The sequence below is a fragment of the Salvelinus namaycush genome, chromosome 8, assembly GCF_016432855.1.
Source record: "Salvelinus namaycush isolate Seneca chromosome 8, SaNama_1.0, whole genome shotgun sequence".
NCBI classification, from domain to species: Eukaryota; Metazoa; Chordata; class Actinopteri; order Salmoniformes; family Salmonidae; genus Salvelinus; species Salvelinus namaycush.
The window spans coordinates 34,707,669-34,724,946 of NC_052314.1; the positions used below are offsets into that span (position 1 = coordinate 34,707,669).

The 17,278-nt window shown below is 43.2% G+C and overlaps 1 pseudogene; it reads left to right on the plus strand.

The window, feature by feature from the left end:
• The first annotated feature begins 727 nt into the window (after positions 1-727).
• The window catches only part of LOC120052104, a 165,968-nt pseudogene continuing 149,417 nt past the window's right edge, over positions 728-17,278 (plus strand).

Here is a 17,278-nt window from a genome sequence, read left to right on the forward strand (position 1 = left end):
GTAGCCTGGTAGTTTAGGGACTTGTTTCACTCAACAACTCCTGACAGCTCAGTGGGAGAAAGCACTTCTTGACTAGGCAGTGTGTGTAGATGTGTGTGTAGACGAATACCACCCAATGCCAATAGTACGTGTGTGTGAGTGTGAGTGTAGTGGGCACTGTTAATGAAAACTTCAACAAAAAGAGTGGAGTGTCAAGGTTGATTAGGCTGAGCTCGAACGGAGGAGTTTAATCGAAGGTGATCGAAACCAACCTATGTGTGTGTTTGCGTGTGTGTGTGTGAGCCGAAAAGAGCCCCTCTGTTCTCTATCATGTTAAATAGTGGGTCTTTATCCTAGAGCCCTGTAGCAATAGGGGGGAAGCAGTAAACTGTTGACACGTTTCCGCTGTGCAGAGTGTGTGTGTGTATTTACAGTACATGGCTGTGTATGTGCGTGCGTGTGTGTGTGTGTGTGTGTGTGTGTGTGTTCACAGTCAACCACCAACACATTTCCGCTGTGCAGACAGCGTTCCTACCGCACAGTCCAGGAGTGTCGACCACGACCAGCTTGGCTTTACAAGGTTAAATGTGATCTTGTCCTCAAAGGGTCTGGTCACACACACAGGGAAAGAGACACAAACTCTCCGCATCAGAACCGCATCAGAATAACACTTTAACACTAGTATGATTTCCATTTGTATTGATGTGAACATTTTCTCTCATTCTTTCTGTCAGATCTCCATTAACACTCTAACGTGGATGGTGTTGGTGCTCGGCGTCTGCTGTACCCTATAAAGATGTGTGGTCTGACCAAGAGTGTGAAGTTCTACCAGGCCTCTACTAGTGAACTCTACTGGACGGTCCACCCCGTTCTACCCACGCTAACCTTTTGGTAACAACACGTGTGCACGTACGCATGCACGCACATCACGCACGCACGCACGCACACACGAAATGCTCACACGTCTCTACTCGGAGGACATTCAAGCTTAATTTCATATGGACACTTCTATTCCTTAGCACTGCTCTTCAAAAAGGTGTGTGTGTGTGTGTGTGTATGTGCGTGTTTTCATGCGTGTGTGAACAGAGAAGGCTTCAGTGTTGCCTACACACTCCCCCAGGCTAAACCTCTTACTGAAGACTGAAGTGGGTCATACTTTAACAAAGACACCTTTATGCCCAGCGCAAACACACACACACACACACAAATACACACACGTCTCAGCGTGATATCAGGTTTCATGTTCTGTGTTGTCTAAATGTTCTCCTCCCTGACACTTTCCCTGCTTGTCTGTCGACACCTGATCTGCTTGTATGGGAGGGAGGGGATGCAGCATACCATAATAACCAGGACCGCTCCACTATTAATTAGAGGTGGGGGGAGTGTGGCGTAACTATGGTGACCTCCCTTCACCTCCTGTCCATGTCAGTGTGCCAACCCTGTGGCTTAATCAACGGGCAGGGATCCTCCCCTCCCCTCTCCTATCCTCCATTCCCTCCCTGAGTCTGTGGCACCTCTCTCATCATTGGAGAGGGAGGGTGAGGAGAGAGAGGAGGGGTGAGGACTGGGTAGAGGGTGAAGAGAGGGGGAGGCAGAGAGGTGTAGGGAGAGGAGAGAGTAGGAGATGGGAGAGAGTGAGAGGAGGGGGTGAGGAGAGGGGACAGGGTGAGGAGAGAAGGGGAGGAGAGAGCGGGAGGACAAGGATGGAGGGGTTGATAGGAAGACGATGAAAATGGTGAGGGAGATCAAAGAAAGAACGATGGAAACTATGAGAGAAAGGAGGAGGGGACGTTATCAGTCTTGTGATTGCTTCTACTCACTCATCATTAGACTGCAGTCCAGTGAAACATGATCTTTAGTACCACTGGACTCAGGACTCAAATGTTATGACTTGACTGTTGCACATTCATATGTTTATCTCTCTCTCCCTCTCTCTCTATCCCTCTCTATCCCTCTCTATCCATCTCTCTCTCTCTCTCTCTCTCTCCCTCTCTCTCTCAGGTGCTGCTAAGCTGTATGCCTGGATCGTGGTGAACTTCAGGGAGGCCTATAACCTGTTTGCTGTCAATGGGATCCTCTTCAACCACGAGAGCCCCAGAAGATATGAGCACTGCTGCCTATAATTATAGCTCACTTCCTGTACTGTAGCAAACGTCTTACAATGTTCCATGATGCGCTCATAAGTCGTATATGCTAACTGCTGGAGCCATGCCTGCTATGGGTGAAGCCCATTTTTACTATTTTCAGCCTTACTTTTTTGGATATTTTTTTGTGAATGAATGCCACATATACACACACACACACACACACACACACACACACACACACACACACACACACACACACACACACACACACACACACACACACACACACACACACACACACACACACACACACACTACCACAGATTTGTGTGCACACAAACACACCAAAGCCACTGGTTGTGGTAAATAACGTGGATTTTTTATATGCGTTGTGAGCCCAGAGGTTAGAGAGGTCGTGAGCACTGGTTTAACCTGATTACACACCACTGTGACCTGAAATGAGTACCACATGACCGGACACACATACACATACACACAACCTCCGCTGTGCCCGGGTCGCCTGTTCAGGTGTTTATGATTTATTCCTAATGAAAGCCCTGGCCACGACCGCAGTCAAAGGTCAGGGGTCGGCCAGTAAATCCTAATGGTTTACTAGAGAGACGGGTGAATCAGGGGGAGGGTGTGGGAACGGTTATATGAGCTAAATTGGAGTTACTCCAAGCATATAGAGTCAGACATTGAGACTGACTGGTGAGAAGTGTAATTTGACTGACTGAGGGAGAATTGTCTGAGAGACAGATGAAGAGATGGAGGGATAGAGCATTAGAATGAAAGAGGCATGGGAGAGTAAGCGATGAAGAAAGTTTGAATAAGGGACTGAGTGTGGCCTGGCAGGGAGGGAGAAAGACGAGTGGAGAGACAGACAGACAGAGATATATGCAAGGAGGGATGGATTCAGACAGACACTCAAACTGACAGACAGATTGAACCTCTGACCCTAGGAAATCTAAGAAGCTGGTCTTCCCCCAGAACACTTATTTGGACAATACGCACACTGCCCCCTCCTCTTCAGCCTTTCTTTTGACCTTTCTTTCTCTTTACATTTACATTTTAGTCATTTAGCAGACGCTCTTATCCAGAGTGACTTACAGTAGTGAGTGCATCCATTTTTCATACTGGTCCCGCGTGGGAAACGAACCCACAACCCTTGCGTTGCAAGCTCTACAAACTGAGCTACCCCCTCTATCTCTCTTTCTCTCTCCCCCCATCCCTCCCTCTTTCTGCATCGTTCTAGCAGGATGTTGTATCTTGGCATCTCCTCCTCTCAGAGGTATGTCTGCTGTTGTTCATAAACCATGAAAGATCTCATCAGATTCCTCTGTCTGATGTGGTGAAACGTCCCCCACCCAACACACACACACTTTTACGTCTTGTTGCTGTGTTTCTCAACCCAGGGTGGCGTTTTGGTTGGCCGGCCCGTTCAGAATCCCGGCCTTCGCACTGAGGGGGTTTTGGACTTCTCCTCTGTCACCCCTCAGGAGGGGTAGGTGTGTGTGTGCGTGCCTGCGTGCGTACATGTGTGCTGGTGTGCATGTGGGTATGTGTGTGTGGCTATAATGGACTCTCCCATCCCTCACAGCACATTTCATGTCCTTTATAAACTCATAAAACCACAGGGAATTCAACGCTATTCAAAAAATATATATAATTGAGTGGTGCAAAGTACTGGAACTATGTGTGTGTGTTTCTGTGAGTGTATGTGTGTGTGTGTGTTGCGTGCTGTGGGTATGTCCATGCGTGTGCATGTGCATGTATTTGTTTGATATTAAAGGGCCATTCATTACCTGCCTGCTGCCCCTCCCTGCTCCAGCATCACATGGTCATTAGTCACTAATGGAGCTGGGAGAAGATGATGTAAGAAGGTTCTGTAGCGATGACATCACCGCATCTTCCACCTCCACCCCAACATTCAGGAAACACTGTGATGCCATTGTCCCAGCGTGCCACCGTGACCTGGCGGAGTGTGTGCGTCATAACCGGAATACATTTTATTTAAAAAACTTGAATAACCACAATGCCGCAGCAGCACACATAGACATTTTATGAATAGAACAGCCTTGGAACATTTATACGCCGGTTTATACTTAGACTGTGACAGGTGTGGCAGATCAAAACTACATTTAATTTTTACTCCGGTGGAATGCTGCACAGACATGAAAAAAGTGAATGTGTCTGTGACTGTCGCAACATCCGTTGTCGTGGTTACTGGGCTGCTATAGCAACAAGTCCAAATCCATCTGTGACGAGATCTGCAGGAGTTCTTAAATTCTCAGACAGAATGACCTACTTTTATTTCGGCGCACTCACAACCATAAGCTATTTTCTGCTAGCTCGCCATCATTACCTTGTAAATAATGAAGTTGTTGTGGGTTTCTTTTCCTGTAATAATGAATAAAAAGTAACTAAAGTTAAACCTGTTTGGCGTGCAAGCCCGACGTCGGTACACTTATGACAACATCCAGCTCAAGTGCAGGGCGCGAAATTCAAAAGATATTTTTTTTAAATATTTAACTTTCACACATTAACAAGTCCAATACAGCATATGAAAGGTACACATCTTGTGAATCCAGCCAACATGTCCGATTTTTAAAATGTTTTACAGGGAAGACAAAATATGTAAATCTATTAGCTAACCACGTTAGCAAAAGACACCACTTTTTTACTCCACCAGTTTTTTACTCCATCAGTAGCTATCACAAATTCGACCAAATAAAGATATAAATAGCCACTAACCAAGAAACAACTTCATCAGATGACAGTCTGATAACATATTTATTGTATAGCATATGTTTTGTTCGAAAAATTTGCATATTTCAGGTATAAATCATAGTTTACATTTCAGCTACAATCAGAAATTGCACAGAAAGCAGCCATAATATTTACAGACACCAACGTCAAATACCTAATTACTCATCATAAAACATTTCTGAAAAATACATAGTGTACAGCAATTGAAAGACAGGCATCTTGTGATTCCAGACAATATTTCCGATTTATTAAATGTTTTACAGCGAAAACAAAATGTAGCGTTATATTAGCGTAGCCACAATAGCCAGAAACACTTGGGCGCCGACGACCAGTTCACATGCACGACAGATATTAGAAATAGCATCATAAAATGTTTCTTACTTTTGGTGATCTTCCGTCAGAATGTTGGACAAGGTGTCCTTTGTCCAGAACAGTCGTTGTTTGGATCTGGAACGGCAAATTTCCCTCTTGATTTAGCATGGGCTCTTGCCAAGTGGCACGGATCTCTCCAACGTCAACAAAGTCAGAGAACGGAACACGGCAAAACTCCCGAAAAAATTTCAATAATCTGATTAAACTATATTGAAAAAACATACTTTACGATGATATGGTCACATGTATCAAATAAAATCAGAGCCGGAGATAGTAGTCATCCATAACGGCAGCTAAACAGAAGGCAAATCCATGTCCCCTTTCGCGCTGCCAAGAGTACCGGAAATGAGGGACACGTCATACAAAGAGCTTGTATTCAAATTCAGATCAAGATAAACACGAAATTTCTTCTCTCACAGCCTCTTGACATCCAGAGGAAGGTCTATGAAGTGCACGTAGACTCTTACGTATCATGCCCATGTATAGGCAGGAAGTTGAACAGAGCATCGATTTCAGACATTCCACTTCCTGGTCAGGACATGTGCTGCAGAATGAGTTCTGTTTCACTCAGAGAAATAATTCAAACGGTTTTAGAAACTAGAGAGTGTTTTCTATCCAATAGTAATAATAATATGCATATTGTACGAGCAAGAATTGAGTACGAGGCCGTTTGAAATGGGCACCATTTAACTGGCTACTCAATACTGCCCCTTGCAGCCATAACAGGTTAAGACGTTGTCAGCTGTACTCTGGTCATTATTTGAACTGCCTAGCCTGCTAGCTAGTATTCATTTTTTCTTAGTTTCTTCCTAAGAAAAGAAAAAATGGGATGCTTGAAAATAATGTTAAGGATTTCTTCTTGGAAATGTACTTAACGTTAGGACAGCTAAACCCTTGTCTTGTGACAAATGGATACTTTTGTACCCATTAATGTTTTCTTGCGCCACGGCCACAGACACATGTGGCTACCGGACATTTAAATATAGCAAGAAAACTAATTAAACACGCATTATCCTGCTAGCTAGTAATTAACAATATATTGTGTTAAATAGCTTGCATTAGCCAAGTTCTTCTTTGCAAATTGACGAGCTAACTTAGATAATGTTAACGTTGTTAGCTATGTTGGCTATAATGTTGCTACGTGTTAGCTAGCTAACGTTGCTACCTAACTTACCGGTCGCGCAGTCCCTCTACCACCGTCTCTCCTATCATGGACAACACCTTCTCCTCCAGCTGGGCCACATGAATGGTCTCTCAGCTCCCTTCTTCTTAGCAGCCGACTTAATGTCGGACCACACATTTTTTTACAGCAGCATCTCTGTCCCTTGCCATACCCCCGACGGCAGAGACAGACTCGGCCACTCTCGCCCATCCTCTCTTTTTGGTCTCGGTCGGCAGTGACCCCGCAGTCTTTGAGTCTCCCCAACAGCAACCTTTTCCAGTCTGCTATTTCCTCCATCATCACTTCAAGCTCTTGTTTGCTGAAGTTTCTATTGCGCTTTCCTTGGTTATCCATTTTTGTTTTTATATAGCTAGTCTGATGGCTACATTGTGTGAAAAAAATTACGTTTACTTTTCTACATGAAGGGTTTGTGGGCCAACAAAAAAAAGAATCTTGAGACATAAAGGAGATAAATAAATGTAATTAAATGGAAATATCAACATTTTATTATAGTGGGCCAAATCCTGTCATCCCTGTCACATAGGCTTATTTATTGGTTTCAAGCACGTCACTAATGTCAATGCCACATAAGAAGATATTTAAGTTCTTAGGAAAGATATTTACGAAGTTCCTAAGAAAACAATGAATTCATAAGAACATTTTGTGGAATTACACTTACTATCTTATGAACGTATTTTTTTTTTTCTTACGAAACTTGTGTTTTTTCGCAAGTAATGTTTTGTGAATCCAGCCCCAGGCTGCTAATGTCATGCAGAGTCTGTCGCTTTGTGTTTTTACTTTTTCATAATGACAACTACAAGTTCGATGTCGAATAACAATAGAATGTTCATGATGTCACCGCGACAACTGTCTACAGACATGTCAATAGACCAACTGTAAACCAGCCTTAACCCTGGAAATTTGACTGGTAAACTCATGGGTACACTTGCAATGACTGCCTGGTATTGTGATGCAATCATTTCCATGGTAATGTAAAATGTTCATTCAAATAATGTTAACTGATGTGGCTCATGCAATGGAATGTATTTTTGTAATATCAATTGAGTTCAATCAACCAATCACAGCCCATATTTCAGCACATATTTTTCTTCCTGCTTTGCTCCTACTGGGTACACTCGCAATGACCGCTGGTCCACCCGCTACGCCATCATTGAATTGACTGGGGATGCACTTCTATTCATACTATTTCTATGGCAGCTCATGCAGTCAGGACCGTCATCCAAAATTCCATGACCGTCACAGCCCTAGCGTGCGTGTGTGTGCATGTGTGTGTGAAGATGGTTGGCCCTATCTACTTGAGTGAGTTTTTCCAGAATGATCCAAAACATTGAGTCCCATTGCTATTGGCCTCTGTCTGTCTGACTGGGCACCAGTCACACCAGTAACTGTTCTGGTGCAGTGTGGTCTGATGTGGCGACTACTAGGAAAGGGTGAAACTTGGAAGGGTGACCTGACCACACACACTCTCTCTCTAACTGCCGTATCCAATGTTCACTTCTATCCTTCTTTCTTTATTGTATTCTGATGAGGTTGCCACAGTGAACAAAGAGCATCTCTCTCTTTCTCTCTCTCCCTCTCTCCCTTCTCTGTTCTTTGCTGTCGTTCAGTGAACAAAGAGCTATGTTTCCAGGTCAGCTCAAAGCTAGGATGATGAGTTAATCCCAGATGGCATTTATCTTCAGGATTCTCTTACCTCGTCTCCTAAACACCTGCCTGTTCCACCAATAAACAGGGGATTCCAATTGTTCTGTTGTAGAAAGGTTCTGCAATCAGAACTCAGGAAAGTTGAGAAGGACAAATAACCTTTGAACTAATCCAGCATGAACCAAAGCAAACAATGAATCACTCCGTATCTCCCGGCCTGGGTGGTTTACACCGCGGCTAGGCTGCTAGCTCTAGAATGGTTAGCTTAGCCAGTTAGCCATAACAAACACAGCTCGTTTACTGATACGGTGTGGGGATTAGCACGCCGCACACACAGTTAATGGACTCCATATTGGCCCTGTATTAAGATACACAGCCGTCTTACTGGGTAGCTCACACAGAGTAGCTTAGGACCCTACAGGATCATTGACCAGCACTGAACCCTTTTAAAACTTCTGTCTGTCTGACAATTCTCGGTCTGTCGGTCTCGTTTGATGTCTGTCTGGTTGACTTCATACTAGTATGTATCAGCTCTCAGGTATCAGTCTCTCAGCACACCTAAAATCAAATAAAAGTTTATTGATCAGGTACACAGATTTACAGGTGTTACAGTACGTGCAGTGAAATGCTTATGTTACAACAGTGCATTAGAAAGGGAAAGGGTGATACCTAGTCAGTTGTACAACTGAATGCCTTCAGTGTCTTCCGCATTTAACCCAACCCCTCTGAATCAGAGAGGTGCGGGGGGCTGCCTTTATCGACATCCACGTCTTCGGCGCCTGGGGAACAGTGGGTTAATTGCCTTGCTCAGGGGCAGAACGACAGATTTTTACTGTGTCAGCTCGGGGATTCGATCCAGCAACCTTTCGGTTATTGCCCCAATGTACAATACAAATATACAAACTAAATGCTAACTTTACATGAAGTACATTTGTGGTGCTTGCTTTAGCTCTTTAAAAGTATTTATGTGGTAGTGGAAGAAGTTCAAAACGTTTAACTTGACTATTTAAAGCAAAGCAGTTACATACAGTCAAAGATATATTGAAAAAAAATATTGGTCTGATTACTTTGATAGACTACTATATCATTGTTTGTCTACATGTAGTTATATTTGACCTTTTCTAATGGTCTGTAGGCTGCCTTGCATAGTAGTAAACCCCCATCCGGCTGGCGATCCTGTTGTGCGTTTCTGACTAGGAAACATCATCTTCAACCTAGCTAGGAACCAGGAAGTAGGATTAGAGACGACTTTGTTTTGATTTCAAACATTCCTTTTGTGGAGTAAAGAAAGACATACTGACTGAACTGAATAGGCTACACGACTCTCATTCTAATTAAAATGTCTAAACTACAATTGGTGCGGTGTGAAAAGTGAAAGAAGAAAGACATGACAAAGTGGTTTTCTGTCAGAAGATGGGAATAAAAGGTGCAATATTTTCCATGGCAGTGTAGAATGTTCATTCAAATTATTTGAACTGATGTGGCTCATGCAATGGAATATATTTTTTGTAATATCAGTTGAGTTGAATCAATAAATCTCAGCACATATTTTAGCACAAATTTGACTTCCTGCTTTGCAATGACAGCCAGTCCACCTATTAAGCCATCATGACTTGAATGGGGACGCCAGCTATATTTATACTATTTCCATGGCAGGAAGCAAAGCTCACTCTACATTCAAGATTTTAGTTGAATGATGATGTAATGATCAAACAATAGAATATTGTAGGAAACTCACAGGTATGCTGTTCAAGGTCAGAAAGAAACTCAAATGTCATTATATTGGACTCACCTTGACTTGACGGCCATATGCAGTGTAGTCAGATGCCCTGTCATTTTCTCTGCTGTAAATCCATTCATTCATTCAATGTTTGCTAACATCCTGTTTCTGGTTGTTGTGGTCCATCATAAAAAGCAGTCAATGTTGAAAGGAGAGAAAATATATCATAGTTTTGCAATTTTTTTTTTTTGCTTTCTGAATTTGAAGACTTGCTATTGTGGTGGAAGGGAGGAACTCGTGAGGGATTAAAAAGTTTTAGGCTATTATTCGGGTAGATAAAAATGATGGTGCATCTAGTGATGACAGTTCTTTAAAAGCATTGTTGTGGTAAATTAAGTAGTTGAACTTCAATAACTTTTTGTCTAACTGGTTGGGAAAATGGTCAGAGTAGCTGATTTGTGTCAACAGTTGAATTGTTCATAGGGAATGGAGTGCTTCGAGTTTTATTAGTCGTATGTACGAGATACACATGGAATGCTTACTTGCAGGTTCCTTCTCGACAATGCAACAACAATAAGAAGCAATAAAAGATAAGATTAAGAACATACAGTAAATGACTCAGTAGGATAAAAATCCAATCAAACTTTATTTGTCACAAGCGTCGAATACAACAAGTGTAGACCTTACTGTGAAATGCTTACTGACAAGCCCTTAACCAACAATGCAGTTCAAGAAGAGTTAAGAAAATATTTACCAAATAAAATAAAGTAAAACATTTAAAATAATAAATAGTAACACAATAATATAACCATAACGAGGCTATATACAGGGGGTACCGGTACCAAGTCAGTGTGTGGGGATACAGGTTAGTTGAGGTTTATTTGTACATGTAGGTAGGGGTGAAGTGACTATGCATAGATAATAAACAGCGAGTAGCAGCAGTGTACAAAACAAATGGGGGTCAATGTAATAGTCCGGTGGCCATTTGATTAATTGTTCAGCAGTCTTATGGCTTGGGGGTAGAAGCTGTTAAGGAGCCTTTTGGTCCTAGACTTGGCGCTCCGATATCGCTTGCCATGCGGTAGCAGAGAAAAGAGTCTATGACTTGAGTGACTGAAGTCTCTGACAATTTTATGGGCTTTCCTCTGACACCGCCTATTATATAGGTACTAGATTGCAAGAAGCTTGGCCCCAATGATGTACTGGGCCATACGCACTACCCTCTGTAGCGCCTCATGGTCAGATGCCGTGCAGTTGCCATACCAGGCGGTGATGCAACCAATCAGGATGCTCTCGATGGTGCAGCTGTAGAACTTTTTGAGGATCTGGGGACCCATGCCATATCTTTTCAGTCTCCTGTGGGGAAAAAGGTTTTGTCATGCCTTCTTCACGACTGTGTTGGTGTGTTTGGACCATGATAGTTTGTTGGTGATGTGGGCACCAAGGAACTTGAAACTCTCGACCCGCTCCACTACAGCCCCGTTGATGTTAATGGGGGCCTGTTCGGCCTTTTCCTGTAGTCCACGATCAGCTCCTTTGTAAAATACACACATTAGAATTTGTATAATACCGGACGGCACAATTTATAGTCCAATATTTAAACATGTATTAGGGATTGGGGGCAGTGTATAAAGTGAGCAGTATAATAAGAGTCTGGTAGGAGAAGTTGTGATGTGTGTGTGTGTGTAGCATGAATGTGCATTCAGAAAGAATTCAGACCCCTTCACTTTTTCCACATTTTGTTACGTTACAGCCTTATTCTGAAATTGACTCATTTAGAATTTTTTTCTTATCAATCTACACACAATACCCTATAATCACAAAGCGAAAACAGGTTTTTAAATCTCTTTGCAAATGTTTGCAAATTATTTATATAAGTATTCAGACTCAAAATAGAGCTCAGATTCATCCTGTTTCCATTGATAATCCTTGAGATGTTTCTACAACTTGATTGGAATGAATTCAATTGATTGGACATGATGTGGAAAGGCACACACCTATCCATATAAGCTCCCCCATTGGACAGTGCATGTCAGAGCAAAAACCAAGCCATGAGGTTGAAGGAATTGTCCGTAGAGCTCAGAGACTGGATTGTGTCGAGGCACAGATCTGGGGAAGGGTACCAAAACATTTCTGCAGCATTGAAAGTGCCCAAGAATACAGTGGCCTCCATCATTCTTAAATGGAAGAAGTTAGGAACCACCAAGACTCTTTCTAGAGCTGGCCTAGAGCTGGCCTCCCGGCTAAACTGAGCAATTGGGGGAGAAGGGCCTTGGTCAGGGAGGTGACAAAGAACCCAATGGCCAATCTGATAGAGCTCCAGAGTTCCTCAGCAGAGATCGAAGAGCCTTCCAGGAGGAAAACCATGCCTGCAGCACTCCACCAATCAGGCCTTTATGGTAGAGTGGCCAGACGGAAGCCAATCCTCAGTAAAAGGTACATGACTGCCTGCTTGGAGTTTGCCAAAAGGTACCTAAAGGACTCTCCGACCAAGAGAAACAAGATTCTCTGGTCTGATGAAACCAAGATTGAACTCTTTGGTCTGAATGCAGGCACCGCTCATACCTGGCCAATACCATCCGTATAGTGAAGCAAGGTAGGGAAGCGTGATTGGGAGTCGGGGCACAATTGTCCCAGCTTCGTCCGGGTTTGACCGTGGTAGTTCGTCTTTGTAAATAAGAATATGTTCTTAACTTCTCTAGGGTATGTGGGACGGTAGCATCCCACCTCGTCAACAGCCAGTGAAACAAATACAAATGGTCCTTTTGTTCGATTAATTCCATCCATATATGTCCAAAATGTCAATTTATTTGGCGCGTTTGATCCAGAAAAAAACAGCTTCCAATTTGCGCAACGTCACTACAAAATATCTCAAAAATTACCTCTAAACTATGCCAAAACATTTCAAACTACTTTTGTAATACAACTTAAGGTATTTGTAAACGTTAATAATCGATCAAATTGAAGACTGGTCTATCTGTTTTCCATACAGGAGGACAACAAACTAACGATACTTTTCTAGTCTTGCTCAACTCTCAAACAGTACACATAACGTTACACTGATTCCAGATGGCCGTTCTTCTTCATTGCACAAAGGAATAACCTCAACCTATTTCCAAAGACTGGTGACATCCAGTGGAAGCGGTAGGAACTGCAAACAGGTTGATTCGAAATCTAGTATTCCAATAAAAACTCATTGAACAGACGGTGACCTCAAAAAAAATAAATCTGAATGGTTAGTCCTCGGGGTTTTGCCTGCTACATAAGTTCTGTGATACTCACAGACATGATTCAAACAGTTTTAGAAACTTCAGAGTGTTTTCTATCCAAATATACTCATAATATGCATATCCCATATTCTGGGGATGAGTAGAAGGAAGTTGAAATTGGGCACACTATTTATCCAAAAGTGAAAATGCTGCCCCCTATCCTAGAGAAGTTAAAAAGTCTAAAATATATCAAAAGTTGTATACAAGTGCACTGGTCCTGTCAATGGGGTGTAAGAGGAGTAGCATTCCAAATAATAAGAATAAGAAGTATTACAAATATTTCAGAGGGGACTCTTTCTTCGCAAGCCCCACTAATAATCCCAGAGACCACCCTTACCCTTCTCAGACCACCCTTACCCCTCTTACTCCCCTCTGAGAGCTCTAATTCCCCTGTTTGTTTGGGGATAATTTAAGGAAGCCTAAACATGAAGTGAACTGTGGCCAGGTGAAGACGAGAGACTGTCAGACAGACACCTCAGAGGACAGGTGTTGACAGAACTCTCGTCAGCCTCACCCTCTCTCTCCCCCTCTCTTCCCCCTCTTTCCCCCTCTCGCCCACCTCCTCCAGCCACCCTACTCTCACCTTCCTTTCCTCCTCTCGCCTCTCACCAGCCTCCCCCACCCACCCTCTATCCCCCCTTACCCACCTGTCCCTCCCTACCTCCTCTCAACCGCCTCACTCTCTCTCCTCCTCTAATGAACTCGGATGTAAGCCTCCACGCTCTCCTCCCTCTCACCCCCCCCAGAGGCATCTTCACACAGCGCCACACCTGTGTTTGTGTTGCCGGGCAGGTTGCCACGGTAACTACAAATCTGGATGACTGAGGTGATGCTTTTAGCGGTGCTAATGAACTCGGAGGTAAGGAAATCTCCCCTCGATCCCCTCTGAGCCTTGGCGTGGCGTAGGCAGATTTTGCTGATTGGTGTTGAAATATAGTATGTGTGGGGTCTGATATGTACATTGGCCTTGGCTTACTGGCCAGACAGAATTAGACGTTTTGTCTATGTCTTGTCTCTGGGTCAAACACACTGTCTGTCTCATTCTCTCTCTTTGTTCTGTTCTGTCGTGTGTTCAGTCATGCGAGAAACATGCCTCATCTCTTTCTTATTTTCTCCCTCTCCGTCTCAATCTCAGTCTCTGTCTCTGTCGCTCTCTGTCTCTCTCTCTATCCCCCCTGTTCTCTCCCTGCTTACCCTCCCAATCTTTCTTCACACCTCCACAAATCCACTCTCTCACTCGATGTCATTGCATCACACCTGAGAATATTTAGGGAGCAGCTAACTCCCTCTCTTTCTCTCTCTGTCTCCAGTATCCCCCTTTCTTTCTCTCTTTCTTTCTCTTCACACCCTCGCTGTCCCTCTCCCTCTCCTTCCCTCCCTCCCACCCTTCCCTCCCTCCCACCCTTCCCTCCAGTTGAGTCAGCCCTGAGTGAGAGGTTGATTCTCTCAGGTGTGAACAGACATTCTCTTGGCGGAGAGAGAGAGAAAGAGAGGGAAACTTACTTTGGATGAAATACAGTTCTTTTTTCAATTTGAAACTCTGGATCTGTCAGGATCTAAGTTGTACAATGATGGCGGACAGTTCCTTGGCCCGGCCGCGTGAGTGTGTGCATGTACCCAATGTTCAGATTTATCAGCCACACTGCACTCCAAGTTCCTATTAGTCAGCTACTCCAGTCATAAGTCACTATTGATAACAAGAGTGATAGAGGTCACTGAAAGGTTTATAAAGAAATCTTTACATAGAAATCCAGCTAATTTATTCCCTGTATTAGCTGTGTATGTACTCATACTGAGGTTAGTTAGGGGTAAATAAGGGTCGGTTCAAATCCCTACCTGTGCGAGGGTGGGGGGAATAGTAAGATTCGGGGAGGGATTTCACATGGAATCTTCCACTAAGCCACTCACCTCCCGGGCCCTTGCTCCCTGACATCAATGTTTAAAGGGATTTGCGCTCTGGAACCCCTCTGTTGATGAAACTCCAATGTTTCCATGACAACTCAGCAGTATTCAATTCAAACTCCAAAGCAGCAGTTACTTCTTTAAAATATTTTTCCCCCCCGTCCGGTATCAATGTAATTTTTTCACAACATACATGGCTAGTTCAAGCAGGTTCAAGGAAAGGTAGCAGTCATGTCACATAGCTGGAATAGTTGTGATTTTGTGCTGTTTGCTTCTGTAAGTGAAAGCATTGTTCAATCCACACTGAACAAAAATATTAACGAAACATTTAAAGTGTTGGTCCTATGTTTCATAAATTGGAAAAAAATCCCAGGAATGTTCCATACGCTCAAAAAACGTATTTGTCTCCAATTTTTGTGAGCGGTTTTCCTTTGCAAAGATAATCTATCCAACTGACAGGTGTGGCATATCAAGAAGCTGATTAATTTCTTATGGCTGGTATCCCGTTAACGGGATCGATATGACAACAGCCAGTGAAAGTGCAGGGCACCAAATTCAAAACAAAAGAAATCTCATAATAAAAATTTCTCAGACATACAATTATTTTACACCATTTTAAAGATAAACTTATTGTTAATCCCACCACAGTGTCCAGTTTCAAAAAGGCGTTACGACGAAAGCAAAACATATCATTATGTTAGGTCAGCACCTATTCTCAGAAAAACACAGCCAAATTTTCCAGCCAAAGAGAGGAGTCACAAAATCAGAAATAGAGATAAAAATGTATCACTAACCTTTGATGATCTTCATCAGATGACACTCATGGGACTTCATGTTACACAATACATGTATGTTTTATTTGATAACGTTTATATTTATATCCAAAAATCTCAGTTTACATTGGCGCGTTATGTTCAGTAATGTTTTGCCTCCAAAACATCCGGTGATTTTGCAGAGAGCCACATCAATTTACAGAAATACTCATAATAAACATTGATAAAAGATACTAGCATTACACCTGGAACTTCCAAAAAACCTCTCCTTAATGCAACCGCTGTGTCAGATTTCAAAAAAACTTTACGGAAAAAGCACACCATGCTATAATCTGAGTACAGCGCTCAGAGCCCAAACAAGCCATAAAGATATCCGCCATGTTGTGGAGTCAACAGATGTCAGAATAGCATTATAAATATTCACTTACCTTTGATGATCTTCATCAGAATGCACTCCCAGGAATCCCAGTTCCACAATAAATGTTTGATTTGTTCCATAAAGTCCATCATTTATGTCCAAATACCTCCTTTTTGTTTGCGCGTTCAGTAAATATCCAAACTCACGTCGCGCTTTGGCAAGTCCATGCGAAAATTCAGACGAAAAGTCATTTTACAGTTCGTAGAAACATGTCAAACGAAGTATAGAATCAATCTTTAGGATGTTTTTAACATAAATCTTCAATAATGTTCCAACCGGAGAATTCCTTTGACTGTAGAAATGCGATGGAACGCAGGTCTAACGCTCACGTAAACGCGCGTGGTCAGCTCATGGCACTCTGCCAGACCCCTGACTCAAAGAGCCCTCATTCCCCCCTCCTTCACAGTAGAAGCATCAAACAAGGTTCTGAAGACTGTTGACTTCTAGTGGAAGCCTTAGGAAGTGCAATATGACCAATATCCCACTGTATATTCGATAGGCGATGAGTTGAAAAACTACAAACCTTAGATTTCCCACTTCCTGGTTGGATTTTTTCTCAGGTTTTTGCCTGCCATATGAGTTCTGTTATACTCACACACACACACACTCACACTCACACTCACACACACACACACACACACACACACACACACACACACACACACACACACACACACACACACACACACACACACACACACACACACACACACACACACACACACACAGAGAGAAAAGCTCCCACATAACTGTATGGTAGTGTGAGTCAGACAGCCATTTTGAGGTCTGTCTGTCTGTAAGGCTGGGTAAGGCTTGTCCGTCATGGAACGTGACGGCAGACTTCATAACTCATCATCCCTCAGTGTTATTGCTCAGTGGTATTATAGCACCGTTATAATGACAGAGTTATTGCCACCAAGAGACCCTGAATAACCCTGCAGTGCCAACTCAACGCCCCCCCCCCCCCCCCCCTACAACCTCCCCAAACCTGAGAAACCAGAGCCAACACAATGTCACCAAGACTAGTCTCACCTCTAGCCTGATTCCCTGTCTGACCCTCTCCTTCTCACTCTAAAGCTAACACACAACCACCCCACAGGACTAACCTACATGCCCCTCTCCTGGCCAAGTGGACTAGATTGGCGTGGGGTAGGGTGGAGTG